We start from the raw sequence: 10,928 nt of genomic DNA on the forward strand, positions 1-10,928 counted from the left end.
GTGTATGCTACTTGCAATGCAACTACTGATGACTTCATCTCACAGAAATCGATTCAAGACCAAGTCAGAACAAGAATTACTGTATTCACTTCTGATGGCAGTCAGCCAAATAAATAGGTCTGGCAGTGTCTAGGAATTAGTGACATAAAAAATAGCTACCTGCTCTGTATCAAATCCAGTTGAAGAAACAAGAAGAATTTGGGCAGTTTCAGATGATGGGATAAGATGAATAAGGACCCACAAAAGTTCATCTCATGGAAGGTAAGTAAACCATGATGGTGCCAAGCAGTGTCATATGCCTCATGCAATAAGTGGTTGGCATTTAGAAAAATGCCCGCCAGATTGCTGTTTTGAAACCAACCAGATGGTCAGTTGTGTATCCTGTCCATAATCCCACACTGACAGGCAACTAAAGGCTCTGTGATTTGAGATCCCATAATATTTGCCAGGTTACCATCCATTCAAACAGTTTCTGAGCCTGTTGTTGAGGTTAATCAGACACTATTTGTCAACAGACTTGGGGTTTCATCTGGTTTAAGGATTGGGATGATGATAGTATCTTCCCACTATGAAGGGACTTGCACTGTGAAGTGTCTTCCCACTATGAAGGGACTTGCACTGTGAAGTGTCTTCCCACTGTGAAGAGAGAACACCTTCTAGCCAAATACAGTTGAAGTCCATGAGTAGACAGCATTTTTTAGTGTCATCCACATGGTGAATTGTCTGATGATGTTGCTCTAGCAGTCCAAGGAGAAGCTTTTGAACATATTGAAGAGAAGCTCTCCCATGCTCTAGAAATTCTAAGTGGCTATTACCAAGACAACCAGCTGAAGCCAAATCCAGCAAAAACACAGATTTGTGCATTCCATCTTAGAAATAGACATGCAGCAAGGAAATTGTAGGTGTTCTGGGAAGGTAAGTAATTAGAACACTGCTTCACCCCCAAATATTTTGGAGCACCTCTTAATCAAGCACTTACCTACAGAATACATTGCCTGAACACCAAACAGAAGCTATCTCCAAAGGCTACATGGAGTGGCCGCGCAGTTAGAGGCACCATGTCACTACTAGTGCGGTCCCTCCCGCCAGAGGTTTGAGTCCTCCCTCAGGTATGGGTGTGAGTGTTGTCCTTAGCGTTAATTTAGTGTAAGTAATGTGCCAATATAGGGACTGATGACCTCAGCAGTTTGGTCCCTTAGGAGTTCACATGCATTTGAACATTTGTCTCTGCAAGGAACAACATTTTCTGGAAATTATTGGGTACAACCTGGGGGATGCATCCTTGCATCTTAAGAACTTCTGCTGTAGCTCTTTGTTATTCAGCTGCAGAATATGCTTGCCCCGTCTGGTGCAGATCTAGTCATGTTAAACAAGTATATATCAAACTTCCTGGCAGATTAAAACTGTGTGCCCGACAGAGACTCGAACTTGGGACCTTTGCCTTTCGCGGGCAAGTGCTCTACCAACTGAGCTACCGAAGTACGACTCATGCCCGGTACTCACAGCTTTACTTCTGACAGTACCTCGTGTCCTACCTTCCAAACTTTACAGAAGCTCTCCTGCGAACCTTGCAGAACTAGCACTCCTGAAAGAAAGGATATTGCGGAGACATGGCTTAGCCACAGCCTGGGGAATGTTTCCAGAATGAGATTTTCACTCTAAATGGCTCTGAGCACTATGGGACTAAATATCTGTGGTCATCAGTCCCCTAGAACTTAGAATTACTTAAACCTAACTAACCTAAGGACATCACACACATCCATGCCCGAGGCAGGATTCGAACCTGCGACCTTAGCGGTCATGTGGCTCCAGACTGACGCGCCTAAAACCGCACGGCCACACCGGCCAGCAGATTTTCACTCTGCAGCGGAGTGTGCGCTGATATGAAACTTCCTGGCAGATTGAAACTGTGTTCCCGACCGAGACTCGAACTCGGGACCTTTGCCTTTCGCGGGCAAGTGCTCTACCAACTGAGCTACCGAAGCACGACTCACTCCCGGTACTCACGGCTTTACTTCTGCCAGTACCTCATCTCCTACCTTCCAAACTTTACAGAAGCTCTCCTGCGAACCTGGCAGAACTAACACTCCTGAAAGAAAGGATATTGCGGAGACATGGCGTAGCCACAGCCTGGGGGATGTTTCCAGAATGAGATTCGCAGCAGAGCTTCTGTAAAGTTTGGAAGGTAGGAGACGAGGTACTGGCAGAAGTAAAGCTGTGAGTACCGGGCATGAGTCGTGCTTTGGTAGCTCAGTTGGTAGAGCACTTGCCCGCGAAAGGCAAAGGTCCCGAGTTCGAGTCTCGGTCGAGCACACAGTTTTAATCTGCCAGGAAGTTTCATATCAGCGCACACTCCGCTGCAGAGTGAAAATTTCATGCTGGAAGTATATATCACCTTGAATGAAACCTGCAGACTCAGTACGGGATGTTTCAGATCTAAACCACTTGATAAAGTTTATGGTCTAGCAGGCATCCCACCTCCAGGTACCCATCGTGAATGTGCATACAGACTGGAAACATCTGAGGCACTGAACGTGATGACCCACACACTACACGGGTATCAGCCAGCAGTACCAAGGCTCAAGTCAAGGAAAATCTTTCTCCATTCAACTGAAAGCCTCACTGAACTACCTTCGAACTTCAGGATCAACTCATGGCATTCCAGAACCAGCCACCTTGCAGGGTGGATGATCCCAACTGAACGCCTCCCATCAGGTCATGAAGAAAGCTGGTCAATATGGGAGACCCTAAACAGGCTGCATTCTGGAGTTGGAAGAATGAAGACCAACTTGAAAAAGTGAGGATTTGCATGCAACTCCTCAGCATGTGAATGTGGTGAAGAACAGACGAGTCATCATCTTGTCTGCAGCCTATTCCCAACGTCATGCATGCCACAGAATTCCACCGATGTCACCAAGGATGCATGGGAGGTTGCTACATGCTGGTCACAAAACATTAAATTGTAATTGTAATGCTTATAGTACCATGTTTTGGAACATTTTATATAACTTGTAAGCTATAGAGTGAGTTTCTGACATGATTAAATAAAAAAATTGTCTGATTATGAATCAGATCAGTGCCTGGGGCAGTATGATGAGTCAAGAGCCTCAAGCACTTCCCAGACAGTATAAGGTTCATTAGATAACCAGCATGACAGATAGTGTAAGACAGAAAGATATCCAATGTAAGCATTCACAAGGTACCCACATAAGAAGAGGTCACAGATGCTGTTGGAAAGTAGGTCACAAGGTTTTCAACAAGGACCAAAGCATCGGAACAAGTAACACCATAAAGAAAGAGACTGGGAACACGTGTTGATATTTGACAGCCCTGGAGACTATGAAGCTTGACTCACACCTAGGATTAAAAGACATATGTTCCCAATGAGAAAACGTAGGGCTCCAGCATTCTTCCTCACTTTGTTTACTTGCATAGTGAGCCACAGATGAAGAGCCGTTTGCAAGTAAAGAAGGTGGTCAGTGAAGAATGTCACTTGAGACATTTAAAGGCCCTTCAATGATCCTGGAAAGCTGTTGCAACGTCTTTGAGGTCTACAATGACACCATTCAGTGGCGGGGGTGGGGGGGCTGTATAATGTGGAACAGCAGTTCCTGTGGTGTAGGTGATCACACCCATGCCAGGGACGTTTGACACCATGTCATCAATGCAAACTGACAGAGAGAAGGTGAAGGTAACAGAAGAGGTACACAAATACTATTTGACCCTCTGAAGAGCTCAACAGGTTCATCAGTCCATCACGTGGTGACAAGGGAGTGAGAGGACCTTCGTAAAGTGCTTACTGTCACAAAGATTGTCATATATCAACCATTGCAGTGATGCCACAAGACTGTGAGAAGAGATGCTAAAGTTGACAGAAATGGGGTATCCAATGCCTCTGGGATCACCAAAGTATGTTTCTCCTGATATTTATTTTTTGTCTCTTACACAACTTTTGGCCATTGCCATCCTTGAGAGGGTTTATTTGTTCTGGGTGTAGGATCTGAAAAGAGTGGACAGCCCTGGGACCCAAATGGTGTGGCTCTCCAATCCACTGACCGGTGTTGGGACACTGATTTGTGGATTTCTGGCAAGAGGGTTTCCTAAACAGAGTATTTTCACTGGTGATGGCAGAGGAGAAAGTTACTTCTTTTGCTGGGTATAGCTCTATAAAACTACTTGCAGTGTCTAATGCAACTCATATGCAACAACTTTACAGTACTGTAAGTAATTAGCATTGTCTCGCAGATTATTATTTCATTACTGTATATCATCATAGATTGCTAATCATTTCATTTACCGATTAATCCATCAGATATTATTGTGAACCATTGTTATGATCTATCTCATGGTATCTGAGTGGTTTTACCTTATTACTTTTTGTGATAAATTCAGGAAAATTTACTATATAATTATTCTTGTTTATGACCTTTGCACTAGTATTTAGTTTTAGTGATCCAGTGTGTCCTCTTACTTTTATTTTTGCAAAGTTGATATTCCAAAACTTCATTTGTAACATTACCTTTCTGTATCTTTCTCTTCATCATAAATTGTTTTCTCCACAGTCTGACCACTTGAACAACTTGATAGTAAGAATTTTCCTTCTTATCTCTTACAAAGAGTTAGTTACTTTATTGTTTATTGAAAACATAGTCTTCAAGGACGTGATTTTGTGGTATTGTGGCTGCATCAGCTACATGTGCCTATCGTATGTAAAAAAAAAAAAAAGTAAAGCACTTCTGACATTCAGTATACTAATTAATAGAATGGAACAAGTAGTTTTGCTTGCAGATGAGACACTGTCATTTTGTGCTGCTCTGTAGTTAAGGTATTAATTGGACTTTAACCATTAATTTCATCCACATTATGAAGTGGCCTTTACAAATGTCTGCTTGTGTCTGTGTATGTGTGGTTGGATATGGGTGTGTGTGCGAGTGTATACCTGTCCTTTTTTCCCCCTAAGGTAAGTCTTTCCACTCCTGGGATTGGAATGAGTCCTTACCATCTCCCTTAAAACCCACATCCTTTCGTCTTTCCCTCTCCTTCCCTCTTTCCTGATGAAGCAACCATTGGTTGCGAAAGCTTGGAATTTTGTGTGTGTGTTTGTGTGTCTTTTTATTGTGCCTATCTACCAGCGCTTTCCCGTTTGGTAAGTAATGGAATCTTTGTTTTTAATATATTATGAAGTGAACATGTGTATGAATGCCACTTCATGTTCATATTACAAAAGTATCCCTTATCATATAGTATTATTCATTAAAACTGAAAAGTTCATAAGGTGGGAAAACACAGACTCTGATATAAATTAATTTACAATAAATGTGGGATGAAGGTTGTCTGGGTATATCTTTGGCACTCCCATTTCATTTAAAAGACTAAGTGTTGTAGTACTTCCTATTTATCTATAGAAATTAAAGCAGGTTTGATTACAGTGTGACAAGTAGGCCACACTTCTCTTTGTGTGTCAGCAGTTGTCAACACAGCTGTAACAGACCCATTATGTAGACACATATCTGTGTAATTTAATTTAGTTAATAGTTTGGTATTGGTGTGTGGGTGGTGACTCTGAATTGCCTTGTACTGATACGACTGCAGTGGGATAGGAGAAGGGATTTCTAGTGAGACTCTTCACAGGGATATGTAGGCTTCTTTGTAAAAGACATGAGGTTCAAGAACAACAGGCAAAGACTTGTGGCCTTCAAGCTGAGATAGTATCAGAAGTGACTGGGATAAGCTAGGTGTCACAACTCTTACACAAATGTGGGCTAAGCTTGGATGAACAGAGCAGTCAGGGGAGCACTGAATTTCTACTGATATTGATTGTCGCTCACATTGAAGCTGTGCACATTGCTACTATTGGGAGACAGAAATAAACAAGACAAAACTGTAACAGGAGGGGAAAAGATACATCAGCTGAACTGACAGCTGAAAATGTAAGGGAGAGCATGGTCAAAAATGGTATAATTTCTTTGATTACAGGTGTGAGAGACTAAATACCTCATTCAGACAGACTGCTTTAAAAGAATTCTTTATAAATGAACCATACCACACATAAGAGTCTTGCACATAGGTAGCTCACAACTCTTTTATGTGTATATGTGTGATGAGCATGGACCCACAAACCATTGCAGGACCTTTCCATTACCTGTGGTGAAGTTTTACTCTGACTATATATTTTCTCTGACTTATACTCTAACACAGAAACTCTTCTGCTAACCTAGCCAAGGTGCCACGCGGGATAGCTCACCCACCATCCAGCAACATAGCTAGTCCGGATGGGAGGGGGGGGGGGGGGTGGAGTGTCATCAAGTATCCGTATGGTGGTAGCCCTCCTGACCACACATGGATCACACTACTGATACCCAAGCCTTCATCTGCCACTTACACAAAGTAGTAGATGCCTGCCATTTTGGGGTATTGAGACTTTGGGCACTGACCATTGCACCAGGTGACCTTTGCTCTGACATGGTGGCATGCATTGTGAGAGCCTTCATTCAGAGTAAGTGGAATTGTGAAAACGTCTTGTGTCATGTAATGACCAAAGTTGTCAGCTGGTGGCCATGAATCCTCTGCAGACTTTTTGAACAGATTGCAATTTAGTGCTTATTATTGTGACCCTAGAAACTTTTTCTCCTGGGCTACACCATGGGAGGAAAACATAACCTAGTGACTTGTCAACAGTTATTCCCCTATGTTTCTGGTTTGCATCTGAACAGATGGATTATACTTTCTCTCCATTAAATCAGTGGTTTTTTTTGTGGAGATTATTGAAAAAGTTACTGCCAATCTCTGTTCCATTTGCAAACTGCTGTGTGATTAAATCTTAATTAAGATCGTAAATGCTACCCATTCCCAGGCATTCTTTTCTTGTAAACAAGTTGGTTATTTACATGTTACCATCACACTACATAAGAATGTCAAAATGGTACAAGAATTAATTTTTCAGTGGGAACTAACCCTTCATACAGATGACGGACTGCATGAACAACTGGAGAGATGAGGGTTTCACTTTGTTTATCGTGCATGTTGAGGCCCACCAAAAGAAAGCAAACACCAGCACATTCTCCTGACTTTTGAGAGGGATTCACCTTCAGGAAAGATAAAAAAAAAAAAAAATTAGTGTTACTGATGCAAAGTGAAGCTGGATTCCCATCCCACATTCGACATTTTTAAAGGGTGGCACTTGGGGCTGATGTCTTCCCAGTGTACATGTGATCCTATTTGGGCAGATTGTGGTCATCCACATTATGAAAATTTATTGCGAGATCACTACCCTGTCTGTGTCAGTTGTGGGAACGACTACCCTCCTCAGTTGCAGAAGTGTGGTAACTTAGTCAACAAACACAAAAGTGAAGAACTAAAGCTCACAGATGCTCTCATATTTAGAAGCCCTGGAAAAGTATGACTGCCTCAGTTCAATCTCAGTGATGATATTGACCCTTGTCACTACTGTGACCAAGTTGTCAGTAGTTACAGGAGTATTTATTTCATAGACATCAAGACATCCGGTAGCACACAGATAAACTTAACCATAGAGGAGATAGGCCCTCCCTTCTCAAGGTTCTTGCAGCACAGTTAATTTTGGGAAACACTCCTCCCACCCAGCAAAAGAAGTAACTTTCTCCTCTGTCATTCACCAGTGAAAATACACCAGAAATCCACAAATCAGTGTCCCGACACTAGCCAGTGGATTGGAGAGCCACACCAAGTGGGTCCCAGGACTGTCCACTCTTTTCCCAATCCTACAACCAGAGTGAATGCCCTTAGAATCCTATCATCAGTGTGTAACATGCAGTTCACTTAGTTACATATTATTTATATGTACACTCAATTGTTAGCTTTGGCATTCTTTTTCGGGGAACAAATACACAAAATATGATCACAATTTTCAAACTCCAGAAAAGAGCCATAAGAATAATAACCAAAAATACTAGTTAAGGTCATAGTAAAGATTTGTTCAAAACACTGGGGATTTTAACTGCTCCATGTGAAGACATTTACCAGTCAGTTATACATATCAAAAATAACATTGATAATTACTGCACAAACACCTCTGTCCATCACCATGCAACAAGACATAGACTCAACTTACACTTACCAAGAAAAATAAACATAAAACTCAAAACAGCATTTTCTACCAAGGAATAAAACTGTACAATAAATCACCAAAAGAGATTAAAGAAATTGCAGAAATACACTTATTTAATAAGGCAGCTAAAAGTGCCTGTTATGCAATATATTTTATACACTGAAGGATTACTTAGACAAAACAGAGTAGGGGTTTCATAAAAAAATGTTGTAGAAATAAATAATAATAATGATGATTTAAAAAATCCAACATTCCACATAACACCTTCACTTTACCTTTTTTCCTTCTTTTTTCTTCTAGAAATACTTACCCCCAAGCTATGCATAGCACAATTCTAACACCTCTTCCTCTTTCTGAGCTCAACATCTCACTCATTATGGAGGGATGCTGACTCAGTTTCTCAGGATAGCAAATGGGAAGTTGTGGTACAGAAAATTGCCCAGAGATCACCTGTGTGTGTGTGTGTGTGTGTGTGTGTGTGTGTGTGTGTGTGTGTGTGGTGAGGGAAGTGTTATGAAACAATGTGTGTATACTGAGTGCAGTGAGTGATAGTGAAATATGAGTGAACAGTGTGGTATTACATTATTTAATACGTTATTTGTAAAAAAACGTATTGTATACCAGGAGTAAATCTAATGATTATGTCTAACTAGAAGTCTGTAAATATATGTGTATATGAATTCGCTTATTTTAAATTGGTCTAAACTTGTAAATACTTTGACATGTCCTATATACTTGTAAAAAGAGCTCTATGGATGAATAAAGATTCTACTTCTACTACTACTACTACTACTACTACTACCACCACCACCACCACCACCACTACTACTACCCAGGTGTAGATCTCTTTGTCCGAAGCAAAACAAATGCCATGGATGTCTTTCTTTGAGGCTCAAAAAATGGAAATCACATGGGGAGAGATCAGGAATGAATGGCGGATGTGCAAGAGCTACCCAGCAAAATTTCTGCAGCATACTCAAGACAACCTTGGCGATATGTGGAGGGGGCAATACGTTGCAAGGCTGTTTCTATGGTAGTTTTGCTGGGAAGCCTTTGCACATCCTTCATAGAGTTGCAATCTTACCAACATGATTTCCATATTTTTGAAGCCCTGAAGAAAGACATTTTTTGCCGTCAATTTGCTCCGCTAACATTTTTCTGTGGTGGTATCAGTCATCTTGTCTCACAGTCAGATAATGTATTAACAGTTATCATGATTACTTTTTAAATCAAAAACAGTTTTCTTACTTTTTTGCCATCTATCTCATTTTCATTTGACTAGCTCTTATGTAACACCTTAAAACTGAGATACAAAACTGTAGACATCCTTACAATTATGTACATAATGAAACTGTCCTATGAGCTTGCAGGTATTGCCATCAACAAGTGTCACAGTATCACTTTTCAGTCTTGATTTTACTGAAGCTGTTGTGTGATCAATGTACGTGCTTCCCATAGACCTAATGAACACAAAAAAGAAATAAACAGAAGTCTGTACTCGCATTACATTACATTACATCTACCAAAAGAACAAGATCAAAGTAAATTTAAGAGTAAAATACAGGTGACACAAAAGTCTGTTAACATTTGAAAATGCACTAATACACAGAATAAAGAAGGTAGAGAGGTACAACTTGTTACACATCTGAAATGACATAGAGTTTTATTGAAATCAATAATGAGTGTGCAAAAACCTGCCAACAAGTCAATGACACTGGAAACTCAATGGCATGATGGGGAAGTCATAATGTGGTGTGGATGTACCACATCACTCATGATTGGGCTTTTTTTCTTTGAGGAAATGCATAATACTGCTTTTTGAATTGTCAGCATGGCAGGTGTGAAGTAGGCCAATATGTTACAGGATCGCACCATCCTTAGCCTGGCTGATAAATACCTGCTGGAAGGTATGACTTTTATGCAGGATGGCACTGCAGCCCACATTGCTACATGTGTGAAAGATCTCTTACGCACATCATTAGGTGAGGATTGTGTGCCGAGTTGATACTTCCATCATATTTGGCCTCAATCCATGTGATTATTGGTTGTAGGTTTGCCTGAAGTCAGAAGTCTACAGTGATCATCTGACATTACAGATGCTAAAAAGATGACATCTGATGGCAATTTCTAACATATCTATTGATATGCAGCACAATGCTGTTCACAACATTGTCCCTTGACTGCAGATGTTATTGATGAACAATATCTGACATGCTGAGCATGTCTTACGCAAAGAACATCATCTTGCTAAAAATCAATTTTTATGTTAATTTTTGTTTTTGTATCCTATGAAGCACCATCTGTTGGTCTTTCGAGAACTTGTTTCTGGTTTCATAAACCCAATGTCATTTAAAGCATGTGTGTCAATTTTTACCTCACTACCTACATTAATTGGTAAAATATTGAATTTCAAATGTTATCCAATTCCAGAGAAAAATTCAAGAACTTAAACCTGAGAGGACAAAGCACTTTCGCAAAGAAAACTGAGGACAGACTAAGCATCCAAGGATTGACTGCTGGCACCTGGCAGTGGCATATTTAGTGCACAGGACCAAAAGGCACGGGCAGTCCAGCAAAATATGTATCACCATGAGGGGAGCCCCACTACAGGGATGGGGGTGGGGGGTGGGGGGATCATTGTGTAGTAAAAAACCATGTGTCAACTTAGTATGGCCCACACAAAGGTGGCAGAAAATGGTAGATTCCTACCGGGAAAAACAGAGGTAAGAATGCCATGTAGTGGGAGTTTCGTCAATTGAGCGAAGTTTATTACACAAAAAAAGCAAAACTGTAAACTTTGGTGGTCGACAGGTGGATGTATGACGCTGCAATGAAATTTCAC

The 10,928-nt window shown here is 40.9% G+C and overlaps 1 non-coding gene across 1 annotated transcript; it reads right to left on the bottom strand.

Moving 5' to 3' along the window:
* Positions 1 to 1,910: 1,910 nt before the first annotated feature.
* Trnas-cga (transfer RNA serine (anticodon CGA)) lies at positions 1,911 to 1,985 on the bottom strand. The gene has a single exon. It is a non-coding gene; the product is annotated as a tRNA-Ser (tRNA).
* Between the last annotated feature and the right edge of the window lie 8,943 nt (positions 1,986 to 10,928).

The sequence above is a fragment of the Schistocerca cancellata genome, chromosome 11 (genome assembly GCF_023864275.1).
Source record: "Schistocerca cancellata isolate TAMUIC-IGC-003103 chromosome 11, iqSchCanc2.1, whole genome shotgun sequence".
NCBI lineage: Eukaryota > Metazoa > Arthropoda > Insecta > Orthoptera > Acrididae > Schistocerca > Schistocerca cancellata.